Source organism: Maniola hyperantus, chromosome 6, assembly GCF_902806685.2.
Source record: "Maniola hyperantus chromosome 6, iAphHyp1.2, whole genome shotgun sequence".
NCBI classification, from domain to species: domain Eukaryota; kingdom Metazoa; phylum Arthropoda; class Insecta; order Lepidoptera; family Nymphalidae; genus Maniola; species Maniola hyperantus.
The window spans coordinates 2,382,274-2,404,536 of record NC_048541.1 but is presented as its reverse complement, the minus strand read 5'-3'; the positions used below and the strand labels follow the sequence as shown (position 1 = coordinate 2,404,536).

General features: G+C 36.5%; 1 protein-coding gene across 2 annotated transcripts in view; it reads left to right on the top strand.

Moving 5' to 3' along the window:
• The first annotated feature begins 3,912 nt into the window (after window positions 1-3,912).
• LOC117983173 (mucin-2-like) overlaps window positions 3,913-22,263 on the top strand; it is a 109,193-nt gene continuing 90,842 nt past the window's right edge. Inside the window, exons 1-2 of one of the 2 annotated variants that reach the window (XM_069499219.1) lie at window positions 3,913-3,986; window positions 4,249-4,328. The gene's annotated coding sequence lies outside the window, so the exon portion shown is untranslated. Of the gene's footprint in view, window positions 3,987-4,234; window positions 4,329-22,263 lie in introns of both variants that reach the window. The other variant, XM_069499220.1, reaches the window with a different exon arrangement.

Genomic DNA, 22,263 nt, shown 5'->3' with positions numbered 1-22,263 from the left:
CAAGACAAAGCTTCTCAAACCTACTTCCTATCACGATTCACGTCAAGTCGCGTCCGTCCCCTCGTTGTACAGTAACAAAATTTGTATTGTAGTTATAACTTATAACCACGGATCTATACTAAAGTATAGATCTGTGCTTATAACTGAGTCATCTTATTTTACCTTAATCTAAATCATGTTAAAAGTCCTGCAAATTGCAATTGCGCTAGAACATGTCTCATTATCATTAACATCGAAATTACGTCATTTCGACGTCAGCCGAAATAAAAATATACCTCTACCTAGTTATTAATAAGTACCCAACCTCTTGTTTGCTAAGTATCGTCATGCTCATGATCAATAGAATAATAAATAATTACGATTTCGATAATGTTTGGGAATCACTGCCTCCAATATGACTTCATAGACGTCCTGTCATGGATGTGTCATTGCGACAACTTATCCTATGTTCAGAAATAGAAATTTATAGAATTTTATCGTTCTTTATTTTAGAATAAAAATTAATAATATTAAGTTTAGTTAGTTAAGTGCATTTAAAATAAAAGCAGTTTGATTTATTATATATGCTTAAATAGATTAGCAGTATTTAAAGAAAAACAATTCAACATAATAAAATTGTACATTAGAATAGTAATGTTTATCATCATCATCAACCCATCAACTCCTCTCAGAATGAGAAGGGTTTAGCCATAGACCACCACACTGACCAAGTGTGGATTGGCATGGCAAACTGTTACAGAATAATGATTAATGAATATTAAAAGTTAAATTAATCTTGGCGCCTACTACTTTTTTATGGCAATGTAGTAGATAAGTATATTAGGATAAGCAATAAATAGTTGGCAATTGGCATTATTATTACTTTCAATTCCAGTAGGAAGTGCTATCTTGGGATGCCAGCCAGGTAACCTCCCAGTGTGCCTGGATGCTGCTGGTTCCTTTTGGATACGTCCGAGCCGAAGATATTATATATATTAAATTATATCATATTCGGGCCGCTGCACCCCGGTAATATGGCTAATAATTTCTCTTCAGGGATATTGTTGGCTATGGCTAATGACCTGGCAGGGGGAGCTTTCTCCGCGTGTCCCTCTGACTAGCAGAAGGCACAGTGGACGAGGCGAAGGAAATAACGCGGGCGACGCACGTGCGCGGGATCGCGTTGTCGCCCGTTGGGTCCCCGGGGGAGGGAGGCGCACATCGTTTGGGTTGGTGCGCCTCGGACGTGTGGCGTGGGACCTCGTGAGTGGGTCTCCGGCGAAGGGTCCGCCTCGGCGGATGTCGCTGTTGATTGTTTCGGTGTTCCCGTGACCCAGTCGCCAGGCGACTGGGGTAGTGCTATCTTCTCTTCCGAGTTCTACAGACTTTTATAAGATATTATTACTACCTACATCAGTTTCGTTCTTACACAGTGTACACAGCACACTAAGCCTCAACTCATTTATTCGGGACATTTATTATATTTAATTTTTACTGCCAAAATTCTAATATCTAATCTAAGTGACTGGACTATCTCGCCAACTGATCCTACTGTTTCTTGGTGTTACAAAGTAGGTAGGTATATACCATAAACACAATAAACTTAAATGTACCAGTAAGTAGGTACCTTCCTATCAATATAGCAACACAATCAAAAAATTGTTTTAGTACTGTATAAACTCTACACCAGCGGTCTACAACTCTACTTACCTACGTAGAACTATTATATATTCTGTGCTACAGTGTAGACTCTACAGTCTACACTTTCTAGGCAGACGATGGCTACGCAACGCTTCTGCCTCTTGTCATGTAAAGTAGACCACCATCGAATAAGTAGGTAAGTATAGTAATTTTTACCTAGATCGATCTACAACAGTAGTAAGTAATGTTTATTCGCCATAGCTGAAAAAGTATTTTCTCGCAAAAACACAATAGCAACGCGCTGCGATGACTGAACTGTGATCGGCGAATATTATAAGACGTTAAACGCGTCTGCAGCGAACTAACAATGGAACGACACGACGTGAAAAACGTAGCCAAAAGGGCTTACCGTGTTTCTGTGAATTGCAACATTTATTTAAAATATGTTATTGTTAACGGGAAATCGCTTAATAAATAGTTTTTAGGGCTCCGCACCTCAAAAGGAAAAACGTAACCCTTATAGGATCACTTTGTTGAATGTCTGTCTGTTAAGAAACCTATAGGGTACCTACTTCCCGTTGATCTAGAATCATGAAATTATTATTATTATTATGTATAAAAATGGCGAGCAAACGAGCAGGCGGGTCACCTGATGTTAAGCGATTACCGCCACCATATTTGCAGCACCAGAGGAACCGCCAATGCGTTGCCGGTTTTTCAGGAATTTGTAGATCCGCCCTTTTGCTGAGCCCTACGATGAAATTTAGTGGGAACATAATAGTTAGACAAAAGACAGATTTTTTTATTGCTGTATAAATTATACACAACTTTAATAAGTACCTAATTACTTTAATTAGTAACTTTAAGTAATATGTGATTTTTTTTAATAGATGTAGCGAGCAAATGAAATATAGAAAAAAAATGTTTAACCTTCTAGGATTGAGACTTCTAGGCACAGTACGTGCACGTTTTTAACAAGCTATGCGGAAAGCATGCCTTCGGTAGTTCGGTTAGCAGTTAGCACGTGTTCCGGATGTTTTCTCAAAGGGCTACACCTACAGAAAAAAACTACAATAATCTGGCTACTCCCCCCCGATTGTGTAAGAAAAACAAAATTCTGCCCTTTGATTGGTTGATTCGCTGTTTACATTTTTTCACAGCCAATCAAAGGGCAGAATTTGTTGACGATTACGATAACGTTGAATAAGTTTTTCTTACACAATTGGGGGGCAATCTTAGCTGAAGGATAATATTATTATGTCTTCCAAATACTGGCCACGGAGCGGAAGAAATAGGATTCAGGTATAGTACGCAAGTGTGTGCGCGCAAACACCTTCCTACCTACCTCATCATCAATCACCATCACATGATCAACCTATAGTCGGCTACCTACAGAGCATGGGTCTCCTTTCAGTATGAGAAAGGTTTTAGCCATAATCCACCACGCTGGCCGAATGCGAATTGGCAGACTTCACACACCTTTGAGAATATTATGGTGCACTCATGCAGGCATGTAAAGGCATGCTCCTCACTATGTTTTCCTTCACCGTTAGAGCGAGTGACATTTAATTTCGTAAAACGCACATAACTCCAAAAAGTTACAGGTGCGTGCCCGGGATCGAACCCCTGATCTCCCGAATAGCGGACGTCGTAACCACTAGGCTATCACGGACCTCCCTACCTACGTAATAATCATATGTACCCTCTATTCTTTTACTTCTCATAGTGCGATTTACTTTGCTGCTCTGGGTGTGACTCGATGGCAAGGGTAAAAATCGCGACTCGCTGATGCTTGAAGTATCATGTCTGCTATGGCCCTCATTGTTTTCAAAGACGTCTGACTACCTACTGTCCTAATATTTAAGTGAGTGCACGTGCTCTGCATCTAAAATAAAGGCCATTATTATCTAACATCCTAAGAAACGTTTCATAACTAGGACGGTAGCCGAAGTTTCACTCTTTTATCTTTCTAGAAAATTGGGAAAAGCAATATTTTTACACACGTACCGTGATTTACTTCGACGGACAAACAAAGAGCTTCTAGGCACTCATTACTGGCGAACAACGGTCAATTGCTAAACTTAAGCTGAAAGGATATTCTGCATGCGTCTACTTGTTTGCGCTATATATTTATAACGCAAGCCTCCAGTGTAACGTGATCTCTTTCAGGCGAGTTACAGCTGCGCAGGATGGGGCCGGTGCTTTAGTGGAGCGGCTCACGCTAGGGTGGTGGTGTAAATATCACGGTTAATGTGTCTAACACACGCCAGGTGGACAGAGAATGTCGCGAGAGCAAAAGTGACCACAGTCGCTCCTCGCGCACCGACCGTTCCTCGCGTATACTGCCGCAGCAACGCACGCTCGACGTACGCACAGTTCCCGCCACATTTCAAATTTGCGTTCGCAAACCGATTTAATTTATTACAGTGCAACGGCTGTGCACTGGCGCGAAAAGCGCCGAAACTCTGCGACACTTGGTACAGCAGTACCCGGATTGCGCCGCGGCCGTTGACATCTAATCAGCGGAAAATCGGTTTTCGGACGCAACTTTGAAAATGCCGCGTTCTAGCGGGGGTGTGTGACGTGATTTTTTTTCTAACTATTAGTGACACAGGTGTATCTTCACAGTGCCAGGAACGATGGTGAATTTCACATAAAATAAATCAGTGCAAGTTTGTTTTTGAGAATAAAACCCGAACATTACAAAGGTAAGCCTCGGACCGTGGAGAGGGTGTTTTGCATAATTTTATTTGTAAGCACTAAGTAGCCTCTAGTTATTACCCAATAAGAGTTAAAATCGTATCTTACGCTTTCTAAATAGCCGACCATGAGTGTGGCCGCAGTCACGACTAAGTAACTGATTTAATTTTGCTGCAAGATAAAATAATAATTATAACAAGCTTTGAGCTTTCCGCTCCTTTTCCATAAAGTTTAATCTCAAAAAACTTTTTCTTCTTCTTTGTCGTTAGGCTCTTGACATAGCGGTCGTGGTCGTCACTGGAGTGCTATGGTACGCTAAACAATGTGTCTCCATTCTTCTCTGATGCCTGCCTTGTGCACTCATGTATCTAAGGAGACGTCCATCGCAGCCTTCGCTTGGTCTGCCCATCTCATGCTAGCCAAAAAACTTAGCTTTCTAATATCCTAGTGTAACTTTACTACGGAATAAAACTATTTTCATACAGCCTAAACTGAAATTTCAAACGTTTTCGTGTCAATCTCCATGAAAAATTTGAATAAACTATTCGTAAGCAAAAATCAGTGGTGTTTTTGTTTCAAGTTAATCACTGTTTCTTGGTAATAAGCATTACTAAGTTGAATCTACAGAAGAAATCAATAACAAATTAGCAATCGATTTCAATATTATGAAAAACGCTACAACTTCGTCAAAAGGTTCCGCGTGGATAGATTTATCAATTAGCCAGCTGCCCTCGCTTCGCTCAAGTGTCATGTTTTTCGCTTCCCTCGAGTATCACGTTTTTTTATACTAAGTAAGTAGTTAACCCACCATGGCTCTGCCATCTGCTTGGATGAAACTTCAGGGGTCTACGTTATAGCGAACATTCACTGCAAAATTTCAAGTCTCTAGGCAAAGCGGTTTAAGTTGTATAGTTATGTACTTTAATATTGGTTAGTCAGTTTATCTTTTTACCTGTGTAATTTTAATTAATTGTAAGAATAATATTTCCATCAAACAGTAAATGAATTTCCCAAACCTATTCTAAGTAGTTTTCCAGATAATTCAATAATATCGCTAAACATAATATCCATAGTTTTACACTCACATTTATATCAGTGAGATGTCGGTTAAAAATGTGTGTAATTTTCAAGTCTCTCTATTTTTCCTTGGGAATATTTTATATTTCCTCGGTAAAGCCTAAGTACATCAGGCCCGAAAATGCAAGTTATGTCTGAGTGTGCAAAAGTAAACTTTCAATGAAATCGACTCAGCGGTTTTTTTTATGGTAAAGGAAACTCATCAAACAGGTAAACATTCGCATTATTAAGTAGGTATATACAAATATTTAGTTTGAAATAGTTTAGGCCTAAATTATTATTAAATATATTTAAAAGTGTGAAAATACTTTCGTTTAAGCGTATCTATTAGCCACGAACCACGTTTGCTACATCCGGTTCCAGATGGCTGAAAACTGGTCAAAAAACTAGAGCGATAAACTGAGGAGAAGTTACTAAACAAACTTGATATCGCATTCAATTGCAACAGCGAGTTTAACGCCGCATTTTCTATTTCGATAGCTCATTATTATAAGTAGACCTAAACTGATGAGTAAATCATGATTAATTGCACTAGATTATAGCTCCAGAAACTTTTTAATCTTCACTGTTTCAAATAAGTGCAACATAAGTAAAAATTACCTACTTACAGGTGCATTAGGTTTTATTTTACGTGATCTTGATCAAGCGATCTCTTCATTTTTTCGAATAATTATTTATTCAGAATAGGTAAAATTTTACGCTTACTGATGGTTAAAATTGTTAATTTGTAATATAGTGGTGACAATTAATACGTACTTGAAACTAAAGCTACGAGGGCTCCAAGCGCGCCCACGTCTGAGAAGTGTTACTGATTTTGTCAAGGCAAAGGCTTTTTGGACCGGATTCGTTTGGTGGCATATGTGAAATCTACTCTATGTAAGTAGGTACCTATTGGCGACAACTTGATTAAAATTCGTTTGGCACTTTTCGAAATTAGCGCTAACAAACAGATACGGCATGCTGACTTTATATGTACCTACATAATATTATGCAGAGAGCAGAGATTACATGAAAATCTCAAGAAATTATAATAGTGTGTAACATTATGATGTTGCATATTGAAATTATGAACATAATCTGATGAGCATCGCTTTAAACTGATGAAAGTGGAGGTTTACATCGCTTTCTTGCGTTAGTTTAGATCAGTTATGTAATACCTATTTTAAATATTCACTAATTAGGTATTTACTATTCACCTTTTTATGTTAACAGGCATTTTTCTAGACTTAGCTCTCCCAAACTCCGGTCTCCCAAATAGGGGCCGACGTCTTAACTTTTAGGAGGCTATCACCACTTTTTTTAATCTGTTATGTCTATTTTTTACAATTTATATTTATCCTACGTAAACGACGTATTTAAAAATAGAAACCAAAAGCAGATGATGAATTGAAAAAAGGTAAAATTATGCTTTATTTATAGCTAAACGAGACTATCAATTTTTTTTAGTTTCATAACAAAGCGGTTATTTGTTTTTGTAACGAAATCTTCATTCAAAGACTGGAAAAAAATAGCGGTGAGTTAAATTAAACAGACTTGAATTGAATTAAATTATTCAGTTTCATTTCAACCTTGTTTCTACATTTGTTTGATTGCGTCTATTATTGCTCACTTATAAAGTTTTTAAGGTTTTAAAATTTAAAGTGAAGAATGAACAACCTATTAGTTGGAATGTACTTTTGTAAACAAAATTGGCCTCTTAAATTTAATGTAACATTTCCGAATTAAAGCATATTTTGAATGCTACTTAGTAGGTAGTACCTTGTGCCTTAATATTGATTGGTTTTTAATTAACAATATTTTAGACTCGTTAATCTCTACATAGTATAAAATAAAGTCGCTTCCCGCTGTCTGTATGTAGGTTTGAACACGTAGAGCTTTTAAACTAAGCAACGGATTTTAATGCGGTTTTCACCAATAGATAGAGTGATTCAAGAGGAAGGTTTACAGATATAGTTTAATATTGGTTTGTGTTAATTTGTTGAAATATGACGATATTAGAACAAAATGTCGGAAGAAATCAAGCTTCTATCGAAAATTTGCTTAATAATGTTAGTATGGAGGTATGGATTATTAATCACTCCTCACTGATACCACATTAGTATCTACATTGCACCCATGCAAAGCCGGGGCGGGTCGCTAGTTATTTATAATTACTATTGTATACTTACTTAATTATTTCAATTTAAAATTGGATAAGAGGTTCAAGTTGCCTCAGCTGAGCTTTGAAAGTAGATTTTGTGTGCATTTGCAATGTAGGTAGGTACATACATAGTACATAGTGCAGCATGGTCTTTATGTCTTAAGCAAATGGAAGTAAAAGTAAATTTGTGAGTAGCGAATACTAACAGTTTTGTGTTTTTAGGTTTCCGTATCTCTGGAGAAAAAAAGGAACCCTTTTATAAGGTCACTTCGTTGTCTGTCTGTTTGTCTGTCTGTTGAGGTGAAACCGTGAAATTGTGGTTCTATCACGAATAAATTAAAGATAAAAAGTGTGTTCCCGAATTAAGCAGTTTACTACTTAAATCAGTTCAAGAGGACGCTGTCCGTCATTAACTTGCTTATTAGGTATATTGGTTTGAGATTTCTTGTACGATGGTGCAGAACTCTTCGTGTGCGAGTCCGACACTCACTTGACCGGTTTTTTTCCAAAATCTTTTTTGACTTTACAAACATATTGATTATGGAATATTAATTTCGGGCGTAATTTAACGTCACCAACATCTGTTACTGAGATATATAAATGTACCTAATGCCAAAAAAATGACAATAAGTAACAATTTTTTACAATCTTCTTTCCCTAGTTGATTTTATAAATATAGATTGAAGTTCAGCCAAAAAAGAACTTTTGACGCATCGGAATGTAATAGAAAGCGAGTTCGCGTCACACTAAACATTTTATTCAGAATATTTTATTCACCAAATCGCTGCATAATGTTATTACGAACTGTTATGTCACTTTGCTGTCCATGATTTTTAATTTATTAACACTATTCGATATAAATTAAAATGAACAGGTTTACGAATGTTTTTTAAAAATTTAAACTTAGGTTATAAAAGCGGATTTTTATATATCCGCTTAAAAAGTATGCTTGTAAATATATGAATATATATGACTATTTTTTTTTATAAAAAGTAAAAACTGTTCTCATTTTGAGAGGGATCCGAACTCAGCAGGACCGGAAATGGATTGATCATGATGATGATTTATAAAATGAAATGTAAATTCTGAAATGTTTAGTTGACAGAAAGATATAGTATAAATAAATCTTTTGGTAAAAAAATTACATCGTGATAAAAAAAATATTCCTAAACTATACGTTGAAAAGTTTCAAGATTTCAGTTCCTGAACAAAACTGATTGAGTCAGAACTCAGAACCGGATTACGGAAGTCCAAGATTTTCCTTTGAAGCTACAAGCTTGCCAAAGAATTGTAAATGCAGTCCAAAAATGGCTTCCATACAAAAGAAAGGCTTAAACTGCTCGAGTCACCGGTGAAAGTACCTGCGTCCTTGTAGGGTAGTAAAGGATTCAGAACGTTATATCTCTGTAAATAGCGCTTATTTTTCTGTATTGAAAATATACCATTTGCATTATAAAGAGTATAAGATTGTTTTATACAAAACAGTGAATTGGTTTGGTTTTTGCACACACGTCTTGTGATTTAAATTCTTGAAAAAATAATAATTAAAAAGCTAACCAATGGCTTACGAAGTGTTATAGATTCGGATAGTATTATATTTTGTCTAAATGTTCTAAAAATAGAGACTAATTTATTCAAATAAACTTTTACAAGTACGTTTGATTAGCATAATTATTTATCTACCACGGAATGCCTAGCAGGAAACTGTGTTTTGTTATAAATAAATAAGTAAAACTATTATTATACTTTAGTATAAATCATGTTTTATTTATTCTAAATCGATTGTTATTATATGTACACATGCAATTTAAAAAATTATTTATTTACAATAATGATTACAATATTATTACCTTATGGATGACTGTAGCGCGTTGAAGTCTTTTTAACTGCACTACTCCGAGTCTTTTGCATAGTGGTAGAGAAGCTTCTCTAATTTTTATTTAATCTAAATATATAAAAGGAAAAATTGACTGACTCATCTATCAACACACAGCTTAAACTACTGGATGGAGCGAGATGAAATTTGGCATGCAGATAGCCATTATGATGTTGGCATTCATATAGAAACGATTTTTTGGAAATTCAATCCCTAAGGGGGTAAAATATGGGTTTTAAATTAGTGTGTCCACGCGGACAGTGTGTCGCGACCATAAACTAGTATTCCAAAAATTAAAAAAAGAAGAAATTTTATATTATGTTAACCCATACGAAACCGGGGTGAGTCAGCTAGTTTATTAAATTATGAGACTTGCAAACAAGTTTCAGTCATCAAGTTTTTACCATGTCAAAAAATGCATTTTCTTGTCTTACCGCTTTTCACAAGTAACCTTAACACCTTTATTTGTTTTGAATAGTTCGGTGAACAAAAATCGCATTGTAAATATGGCGGAGATTTTAATTTAGATGCCGAAGTGGGTCAAGTATCAGCGTTGCGTTGACAATATCATTTAGAAAGTAGACCGTTATAACCTGTTTCTGATCTGGATGGCTGAAATTGCGTCTAGATATTAGATTAGTGGTATCGAATTATAAGGCCAGGAAAGTGTGGTATAAACTGCAATCAAAATTGCTATACTGTGGAATTATAAAACCGGATGTCATTTTATACTTTTCAAGCGAGAGACATACATAACGCGCGGCGAATTCTGGATAGCAAGTCATCAGCGTCTCACTGATTGAACACATTATGTAGGATTTGCTAGAATAGAAAAGAGTAGAATAAAATAGATTTTTTATTACAGCAAAGTTTTGGTACCACTAGATAAGGGAATAGACAATGCACGTCTTGTATTTGCGCAAACGCTTACGCACTATAATATATCCTACATAGTTGGGTAGTCTTTCTGAGCGTAGCTGAAATCCAGTCAGGGAGGAACATAGTGTTATTATGTGTACAGTACCCGTAGTACAAGATTTTACGTCTCACCAAACCAAACCAAATTCGAGAGTCGAAATACTTCCGCGTTACAGTAAACTGGATCTTAAATGCCTTGTTTTAAAGCTCAAGTTTGTCTACACTTCTACAGCCAGCGCTCCAAGCGGAAACATTGCGAAATTAAAATCAGTGGCATTGAATATTTGACTTCAATTCAAGGCTGTTTAGGTCCATTTTACTGTAACGCGGAAGTATTTCGACTCTCGAATTTGGTTTCGTTTGGTGAGACGTAAAATCTTGTACTACGGGTACAGTTCCATAAATTACAATTTAAAGAATCCGCACTGGTTGCTATCATTCCGCACACGCGTTCTATTTGTTTCAGTCTTTATTCTTCAGCTAGAAATCAATGATGTTTTGCTACTGAGGTAATTTACCTACGTCGTTAAGATGATGGATTGCTTTGTATATGTAATCACATTATTATTTTAATGGGCATGGTTGAAAAAACTTATAGGACTAAGGATGGAAGGACGACTTAGGATGAACTAAACATAAATAAGTTGGATTTAGGCAGATCTAGGTATTACTTTGCAGAAGAAATTACTTTGATACCTACATAAGAAATAAAAACACATTTTGCTATAAACCGCTAGGCATAACTAGATTTTATATGGTGCAAATAAACCAATGCATTGCGTTGCAAACGACCATCATCATCATCATCATGATCAACCCATCGCCGGTTCACTAACGAGCGCTGGTCTCCTCTCAGAGTGAGAAATGTTTTGGCCGGCTTCACTGTTAAAGCAAGTGATATTTAATGAATTAAAATGCACATAGCTCCAAAAAGTTAAAGGTCCAGACGTGCTAACGACTAGGCTATCACAGCTTAGTTTTGCAAAGGATACTTAACTTAAAAAGTAATAAATAACCTGTTAGGTAATAAATTTATTCCTTGGCGCTACTACAACCAAAATTATAAATACGATCTGTCCCGGCTTACTCACGTGTGTAGTCGACGTTAGCCCGACTAGTTTCGAACCCATCCGGGGTCCTTTTTCAAGGGAGTCCGTCCGCGCACGCGCCGCGATTTGACTGCGCGCGGACGGACTCCCTTGAAAAAGGACCCCGGATGGGTTCGAAACTAGTCGGGCTAACGTCGACTACACACGTGAGTAAGCCGGGACAGATCGTATTTATAATGGAAATCACTCACGGTAGTTTAAACGCTAAAACAACCAAAATTACTCAAATAGTTTAGTGTTTACAATAAGTTATGAGTTATGACCCTATTTTATTTTCGCAATTAAAACTAGACTAAGACACACACGAACAATAAATTTAGCTTAATAAAGTGACTTGCCACTTGCAAAAATAACCGCATGACTAATTTTTTTTTTTAAATTCAAATACAAGTTAGCCCTTGAGGGCAATCTCACCTGGTGGTAAGTGATGATGCAGTCTAAAATGATAGCGGGCTAACCTGGAAGGGGTATGGCAGTTTTTATTAAACCCATACCCCTTTGGTTTCTACACGGCATCGTACCGGAACACTAAATCGCTTGGCAGCACGGCTTTGCCGGTAGGGTGGTAACTAGCCACGGCCGAAGCCTCCCACTAGACCAGACCAGAAATTTAGAAATTATAAAATTCCAAACCCCTGCCAGGAATCGAACCCGGGACCTCCCACTATTAAGACCACAGTGCTCACCACTGCGCCAGGGAGGTCGTAATTGATTAAATACGCCCCTTTGATACAAAGTGTGCTGGCGAGCTATACAGTATACACTTGATGAAATACATATGCATACAATGGAATGTTGAGCTAATGTATTAGTATAATATCTGGGTTAACGTACCTGCTCAAAATATTTTAACATAATACACGCTGAAACTTACTTGCAAAGTTTTTAAATAAAGAAATAAAAGTCGGAATGTGCCCCCCAATTGTGTAAGAAAACGCTGTTGATTCGCTGTTTACATTTTCTCACAGCCAATCAAAGGGCAGAATTTGTTGACGATTGATTACAAAACGTTTTTCTTGCACAATTGGGGGGCAGATAGGATCTAGGATAGAAAATAATTCAGGTACACCTATTGTGCTTACGGTCATCATCATCATCTTAACCTATCGTCGGTCTAAGCATGACTTTCCTCTCAGAGTTAGAAGAGTTTAGACCTTAGTCCACCACACTGGCTAAATGCGGATTGGAAGACTTTGCACACATTTGAGAACATTATGGAGAACTCAGCCATGCACGCAAACGCTTGCGTTGCTTGAATTTAGATTTGGCAACTTCGCCAGCATTTTTACCATACTTATACAGAGATCACGCACTGATCCGATCCGAACCCGTGATAATACGGAAATAAAATATATCTACGACATATCTCAGAAGCTACCATACAAAACAAAAAGGAACGTATTTTCACTGACTCGGATCGGATCAGTGCGTAACCACCGTAACACTATGTAAACAATCGTAGTAAGGAAATTTCTGCAAGTTTTCTTCCCTTTGACAGGAAACAACTTATTTCCTTAGAGCTCTGTCTTTATATGTAGGTATATTATGGTATGTATCTAATTATAAGGCACTAGCTGACCCGCCCCGGCTTCGCTCGGGTGTAATTTAGAAAATCGAGGGGGGGGGGGGGGTTGATTTCCAAAAATCCTGAAAAACATATTTCTTCATTTGTTGCCGAAAACCCAAATACCAATTTTCATGCAAATAACTTGAAAAATGACGGATTTTCATACAAACTTTCATCCCCTATTTAACCCCCTTGGTAGTAGAATTTCCAAAAATCGTGAAATACATATTTATTTCTTTTTGATCGAAAGCTTAAATACCAATTTTCATCGATGTAACTTCAAAAATGACGGACTTTAGTACAAACTTCCATCCCCCATTTAACCCACTTAGGGGTGGAATTTCAAAAAATCCTTTCTTAGTGGATACCTGCTCTTTACAAAGAACACACCCTCCAAATTTCATGTCTCTAGAACCAGCGGTTTAGGCTGTGCGTTGATATATATGTCAGTCAGTCAGTCAGGACTTTGAATTTTATATATACAGATTTTAAAGCAAAACGCAAACAAAATTTCATAATGCTATCTAAGTAATTCAGTGGATAGAAACATGTGCAGTAATATTAGATTTAAACCCGCGTGGTTGCGTGGATTACGTTGGTATTACGAACGAAAGTGTCATTGATATGTCGACGCGAAGCGGTCAGACGGAGAGCAGAGAAAGTAATCTGTTACAAATTCCTGTGCACTCCGCTACGTCATAGCTTAAACACCTCTATCAAAAATATCTAATCTATGTATCTATATCTATCTATATATCTATATTTCTATATTATATATATAAAAGGAAAAGGTGACTGACTGACTGACTGACTGATCTATCAACGTACAGCTCAAACTACTGGACGGATCGGGCTGAAATTTGGCATGCAGATAGCTATTATGACGTAGGCATCCGCTAAGAAAGGATTTTTGAAAATTCAACTCCTAAGGGGGTGAAATAGGGTTTTAAAATTTTGTAGTCCACGCGGACGAAGTCGCGAGCATAAGCTAGTTCTATTCTTATCTTATCTTCTTCTCTTCTTCTCTTATATATATAAAAGGAAAAGGTGACTGACTGACTGACTGACTGACTGACTGACTGACTGACTGACTGATCTATCAACGTACAGCTCAAACTACTGGACGGATCGGGCTGAAATTTGGCATGCAGATAGCTATTATGACGTAGGCATCCGCTAAGAAAGGATTTTTGAAAATTCAACTCCTAAGGGGGTGAAATAGGGTTTTAAAATTTTGTAGTCCACGCGGACGAAGTCGCGAGCATAAGCTAGTTCTATACTAAGACTAGCTGCCCCGGCGAACTTCGTACCGCCTAACAGTCGATTCAGAATTTTTAATTTTTTCTCTCCGTAAGAACCATCCTCGTACTTCAAGGAATATTATAAAAAAAGAATTAGCGAAATCGGTTCAGCTGTTCTCGAGATTTGCGATCAGAAACGCATTCAGCGATTCATGTTTTATATATAAAGATGTAAAGAGGTAAAGTTTGGATGTAGGTAGTCATTTCCAAAATTATTCATCCCATTTCGAAAATTCTCTCAGTATAATCGATAGCTACACTATTCCCGTGTGCTATAGGCTATAGCGGATTTAGTTGCAGGTAAAAACTCGTATATAAAAAACATATATTAAAAAAACAGACTTCCAAAACCACTACCAAGTAAAAAATAACTATTGTTTCTTCACTTCATTCACGTTTTGATTTCTAGTTTGCTTATTTTTATTTTGCTCGGCCGACTTCATTCTCAGTGTCTGGTAATAGGTACCTGTGGGGTGATTCTCTAACTCAGTGTCTAACACTGAACGATAGCCACAGAGCTCATTTTTTAATCCGTTGACGGTTTTCTACGAAAAAATATTTTGCTACCACCCAGTGAAGCAGCAATGTAGAACCAACCAACCTCGGTGGCTATCATTCTGTGTTAGACACTGAGTTAGCGAATCACCTAGCTGGTACATGACGTGATTTCTTACACTGTTCCACAGAAAATATAAAAAGAATTAGGCTTTATACTCTGACGCAAGATTTTTTACATCGTTATTATCTGTTATCTCCCAAAAATATGATCCAAACTTCGTAGTCGCTGATCGTTCCTCCCTGTATTAGGGACAATACATAGAGAAATTTTCAGCTTTTATAAAATAACGAAGGCCTGGTACGCGCTGGCTCTCTCTCTATAAGCTGTTCTTATAGAAAATACATACATATAAAAAATTGATAGGTACATAACGTATAAAAATGTTGACTATGTTATTAGAACATTTAAAACAAAGTCTTAAATAAAACTTGTGTGTTTCATTTATCACTACTAATGGTTTAAATAACACGAAATGTAAATTATGTAACATGGATTTCGGCTAAAGAATAGCTCTTGTTTTGGTGAACGTAGGCAGTGAAAGTCAACACTTTGAATATTTCAACTTGATAAAAATGTCGTATTTCGAATGATACGGTTTCTAGGGTCAGATGAGTAATTCGTCTACTCGTATGATAGACGGAAGCTTAAAAGTATATAACCTCTATTTTATTTTTGAAAAAAAAAATAGAATTTTGTTAAGTGCTTAGATATAAGTGTGTTAACAAAACTAAATAAGAAATTTGTTTAGCAAGCTACAATATTTTAAATAGTAGGTATTTTATTTTGAATTGTTATAAGTAATTATTTCTAGTACAATGAATATTAATTGGTATCAAATATAATATTTTTTATAATAATATCGTATGTGAAAATAAGTATAAAGTAAATTTTACGCAAGCGCAGTGTGGGACGACCTCCAACCCGCTAGAGTGTAGACTGACGACCTTAAGAAGGTAGCGGGAAGTGGGTGGATGAGGAAGGCAGAGGATCGTGTGTGGTGGCGCGCTCTTGGGAAGGCCTATGTCCAGCAGTGGACGCAAACAGGCTGATTGATTGAAACTTTACACACCGCTTAACGACGAACTCTCCACCTTGCATCCTCCGAGTCTGACTCGCACACGTAGGGTTCCGTACCATCGTACAAGTATAGGTACTTTTAATTTTTTTTCTTAATATGCAGAGCAGCTATTTTGAAATTTTTATTATTTGTTGTTATAGCGGCAACAGAAATACACTCTGTAAAAATTTCCTCTCTACCTGTTACGGGTTATGACTTATGTTATGAAATACAGACCGCTGACAGAGGGACGGACGGAGAGCGGAAGTTTAATAATAGGGTCCGGCCGGCACCCTTTGGGTACGGAACCCTAAAAAGGATTGTTGGTTATTTGAAAGCGTTTAGCGCTGACGTGTTAAGGTCAAGTCACAAGTGGACGGAAGAATAAACAACGACATGGTAATTTTTATTCAATCAATGTTACGTGGATTGTATTTGCATGCTGTTAACAGATGCGTGTGAACTTTTCTTTGGGCTGCTGACTGCCTGGGGTGAAGCTCATAACCGGAGTAAACTGGAAATAATTAGAAATTTTAATCACTGAGCAATAAAATGAATAAAGTGAACTGGTGATAAATAAAATGGTACGTACAGTACTAGGCACGAAATATTGTACATCGACCTTTAGATAGAGATAGCGGTTTCGTAGAGCGTTATCTCTGTCGTTTGGACATACGTTACGTAAGTATGTGTGACAGAGACAACGCTCTACAAACCCGAAATCCATTCTAAAGGTCGATGTACAATATTTCTTTCCGATTACTGTAAAGCATCAAGTCTCTGATACTGTTAAAGTGTGGGTAACATATTCCTGGTGATTTTTCAGAATTTAATGCTTTTGAGAGAGCCCGATAGGGCTAGACCTTCGTTATTTCATAAAAGCTGAAGATGGAGGAACGATCAGTGATATAAGAAATTGTACACCTTTGTTAGCTGTTATCTCTCAAAGCCACCATGATCCGAACTTCATAATCGCTGATCGTTCCTTCCTGTGTTGGGGACAGTATGCATTGAAACTTTCAGTTTTTAGGAAATAACGAAGATCTGGCCCTTCCAGGCTCTTAATCAATTTGAGTGACTTTTATCAAAACCTCGCTGAAGAGTTTCTAAGAAAGTGGATCTCTAAATATTTCATTTAAACCAAAAACAAACCAATAATATTGTATTTTTTTTTAATAATTTGTCAGAACAACTTTTTCTCTCAACGAAAGTCAAATAAAATAAAGCGTGTAACTGCCATTTACTTACTAAGAGCTTTTTCCTAACAATGGCAATAGGCAACAACGTGTGAAGACAACGAAACGTATTTACATGAAAGTAAATATGACCATTTCTAAGAGCACTCGTGTTCCGTTCACCGTCATGATTACGGTAGTTTTTTGGAGAGGTCAGAATAAATAGGAGACTTTTAATGTAGTACCTAAATATTTTATTGTAATTTTATGTAGAATAAATAAATACTGTGAGTGGAACGACGTAATATGTTTTAAGTAAATTACTTTAAAATAAAGGATGCAATATAAATGAAAAATACATTAAAGCAAGGATAAATTATTAAATTTTAAAGGTCGGAGTAATTATTTTCATGGAAAATCGTAAATGAATAGGTACATGAAGCTTTTTTAAACATTTTGAAAACAAGCACTTGTTTTTGTTATTTTTTTGTTTAGCTAAAAATATATGATTTCCTAGTACCTACTAAATAAATTAAAGCAAGGATAAATAATTAAATTTTAAAGGTCGGAGTAATTATTTTCATGGAAAATCGTAAATGAATAGGTACATGAAGCTTTTTTAAACATTTTGAGAACAAGCACTTGTTTTTGTACCCTTTTTTTAGCTAAAAAAATATGATTTCCTAGCAATATTATAGGTAATAAATAATTCATTAATTAAATACTGTTTTTTTGATAAAAAAATTAATAGTACTAAATAAATCATACTAGATTACGTATTTAATTTAATAAAATAAAATGATATAATTTTGCCACCAAAACACGGCTACCAATTTATTTGTTAGCGGTAAACATGGAGCGAAAGTGAAGGTTGTACAGCTATTTAATGAAAAGTGAAACAAAAGAGTCAAATAAAATGTACCTATTTGTAGAGACGAAAAGTCATTTCCGATATTCATTTAGTATCCTTTAAAATATACTTTTTATGATTTTTAGGGTTCCGTACCTAAAAAGGAAAAACGGAACCCTTATAGGATCACTTTGTTGTCTGTCTGTCTGTCAAGAAACCTACAGGGTACTGTCCGTTGACCTAGAATCATGAAATTTGGCAGATAGGTAGGTCTTATAGCAGACATCAGGGGAAAAATCTGAAAACCGTGAACTTGTGATTACATCACATAAAAAAAATTAAATTGTGGTCATAAACTAAAAATTAGTATTTTCAATTATCAAAGTAAGATAACTATATCAAGTGGGGTATCATATGAAAGGTCTTCACCTGTAAATTCTAAAACAGATTTTTATTTATTTTTATGCATCATAGTTTTTGAATTATCGTGCAAAATGTCGAAAAAATACGACTGTAGTACGGAACCCTCATTGCGCGAGCCTGACTCGCACTTGGCCGGGTTTTTTATTATTACCTACTATATGTATTTTTACTACTAAATGTAAATAATTTGGCATTCTCTTACAAAAGCATAAAATCGAAGCAAATAATGCTACAAAGATTCTTATCAACTAGAATCCAAGGTAGATTTCGCTGTAGGCTCTTCTAATGCAAACTTAGATGTCTATACACGTATCAACAATGTTATCTTGCGGGCTATAATTCTTTGTTGCCTAATGGAATATATTGTAACACAATGCTACAGGAAGAGATTCAATTGTCAGACGATAATCGCCCGTATTGACCTTAGTATGGAATTAACACTATCCATTTATTGTTGCACTATCAAACTTAGATCCTATTCAGAGTGGAGATTTATGTTAATGTAATGTAAATAAAGTAGCAAGCCTGTTAGACCTATCTCAATGTGTATTTCTATTTACCTACCTAGTCTGAAATGTAGCGAAGGTGCCTAGGTAGGTAGACATATCAGTTTACTTTGTAAACAGTGTTTGATTCATTAGTGCGATCTAAAGAGATCCCTGTGTATTTTCTCATTACGTACAGTATAATATTAAATGTCTTTGCCTCGTCGTCATCAGCATTATCAACCAATAGGCATCCACTGCTGGACGTAGGTCTCTTGAAGGGTCTACGGTCTTGCGTCTTGGTCTTGCGTCCAAACTACGGTCTTACGTCGCTTGGATCCAGCGGCAGTCTTTGCCTATTAATTCTGAATTAGATGACCTATCCCGGACCGGTATCAACGATGCACGAATGCATACGTAACGAACAGACAAACATATAAACATATTTTTTTATAAATAACATGTGATAGAAATTGAATATATCCAAACCAGTAAGTGTCTCAAAAGCACTTGTAAAAGTTAATTTGAATAAAAATGTTTCTATTTCTTTGTGAAAGATAATTGGCTCCGCTATTTTTGAACAAAAAAATTATAAACAGAATTTGCTTTAGTCCCTATTAAAATTAATCACCTATGATTTAACTTTATGAATCAATAATTAAGTAAGTTATTAAAAGCATAATTTCCTCTCTTCTAATGCAAAGTAACGACCGCCGGTTTCTGATTTTCCTGACTCCAAGTCGTAACTTCAAGGCGAGAGTGAATATGCATCTTCAAGGCAATCGCGTTCCATATTAGATGACACCACTTTCTATCAAGTGCGACTGCGATTATGTGACTATTATTAGCCATAAAAAGCTTATATCTATATTGAGATTGCTTGTAGGCGGTGAATATCCATGGGTAGATACGCTAAATCCATATTTTTGTAATTAGGTAGGTACAGTACGCGACAGGAAGTAATGTACATCGGCCTTTAGAATGACATTTCGGCTTTGTAGAGCGTTATCTCTGTCACTCATACCTATATGACGTTTTATCGGTATCAATGAGAGAGAGAACGCTCTACAAATCTGCTATCTCCTTCTACAGGTCGATGTACATTACTTTCTGCCGCGTACTGTACCACTATTTCAAATCATTTGTACATCATTAATCATTATCATCATCATCAACCGATATCTACACGGCCATTGCTAGACATAGGTTTCTTGTAGGGATTTCCACACGGCCTTACGCCGCCTGAATCCAGCGGCTACCTGTGACTCGTTTGATGTCGTATGTCCACCTAGCAGGGAGTCTGAATTTCTATATTATACCTGTAATGTCTAGGAAATAACCACATGATGAAGGCTGACAAATTAAACACAACTAGCCACTTCGCCCAATTTCTTCCGCTCTGCGCAGTATTGGAGTTCAAAACTGTCTTTTTTCCTATGGGACTAAGATAAAAGTGTAGGCGACCTTTATGGATAAATATTTGTTCGGTGGTAAAAGGCCGTGAAAAGGTAACAAACAGACAAATATACAGACAGTTATACCTCTATATGTGAGTTTGATAAGTGTCATTAAAATTATAGTCACACAACTAGCATATTCCCGCGACTTCGTCCGCGTGGACTACACAAATTTCAAACCCCTCTTTTACCCCCTTAGGGGATAAAATTTTCAAAAATCCTTTCTTAGCGGATGCCTACGTCGTAATAGCTATCTGCATGCCAAATTTCAGCCTGATCCGTCCAATAGTTTGAGCTGTGCGTTGATAGATCAGTCATGTCAGTCAGTCAGTATTTAGATTAATTTTAAACGATTCATTATTATTTATGATAGATTTCGAAAGATAAATAATAAGCAATACTAAACAATATTTGCGATAAACAATTTAGCTCAAGGTAGGTACCTACCTACCTTCTGCAACCTTAATGCCTCACTAGCTACATCTTGTTAAAAGGTCTAAGAGGAATAACCCATTACTAGACGCAAGCATGCATGGTAGAGATAAGAAAGAGCTGTTGTTATTTGAAACAGTCCAATTACTAGATCTGTTATTGTTCAAGCGGCGGATATGCATAATGCTCGCCCAACTCATGTATCTATTAATTACGCCGAATTGGGTACCTATTTGACTACATCGAAAATAAATGATTTCGCAGTGATTATTAAATAGAGGGTCTTCCAAAATACGTAAAAGCCATGTCCTTTGTTGTTTTTAAGTGTAATAACCATTTTTTTTTTTTTTTAAGAATATTAGCAATGTTAAATGACTAATATTCCCCTTTCCTCTCCAACTAAGCGTCAGGCTTGTGCTAGGAGTAGGTACGACAATAGTGCAACGGGCGGGGTTTGAACCGTCGACCTTTTGGTTTTCAGTCCACTCCTTTACCGGTTGAGCTATTGAGGCTCTGTCGATTAAACTAAAAAAAGCACGTCAAATGATTGTGACGTCACACAACGGTATTTCATAGAATCTCGCATACGAAGCGCGCGTTTTGACGTTTGATAAAAAGTTACTGATTTGACTAGTTGTCAAAAACCGTATTGTGGCTGAATTTAACAAAAGCAAGCTCTATCGGTTTCATTCAGAGCCTAGATTTTTCTGATATTTTCATAGATAAAAAAAAATTAACATTTGTACCCTCAAAACTTGGAGATTGCAAGGAACATAAAGTAAATAATGCGTGGATGTGAAAGACTGCGATTAAGTATGAAGGTACCTACGCATGATAACACTAATGTTCTGCGCTATTATGTACATCCGCCGCCGCCGCCTTGATTGTATAATAACCAAAGTTGGTAATAGCTGTTATTAATATCAGAGCTATTGTGGATCCTTCCTCAATCCCCATCTCATCCGTACGGATGTTATTTAAATTCTAAGAGATAGGTAGTTGTAGTAGTTCAGTTATATATTTTTTTTAACTAGAAGTTTGTTTCTCATAGCTCATGACAGGATTCACACAATTACCTATTTCAGCAATGAGGTCCAAGGCAGTTTAAGTTCCGCAAATTGCTATTGCGCTGGAACCATGTCTCATTAACATCGAAATAACGTCATTTTGACGTCAGCGGAAATATAAAATATACCATCAGCTCAAAACTTCAGCCTAGTGCTGACGTCACTAAAATGGCGGCCACGCGTATTAGCAATTTGCGGGACTTATATATTATTTCTAATGTCAACAATAAACGCAAATCATTAATTTTTGGTGTCAACGCCACGTTTGCATGTGCGGGATATTTCGGCCAAGGTGTGCGATAGTATTTAAATTTATGATAGGGTTGACAATCTTCTTCTTTAATAAGAGTATTGTAGTACTTACTATGGAGAGACAGAGATGCTGAGGCTTATATAATACTAGCTGATGCCCACGACTTCGTCCGCGTGGATTTAAAATTTCAAAATCCC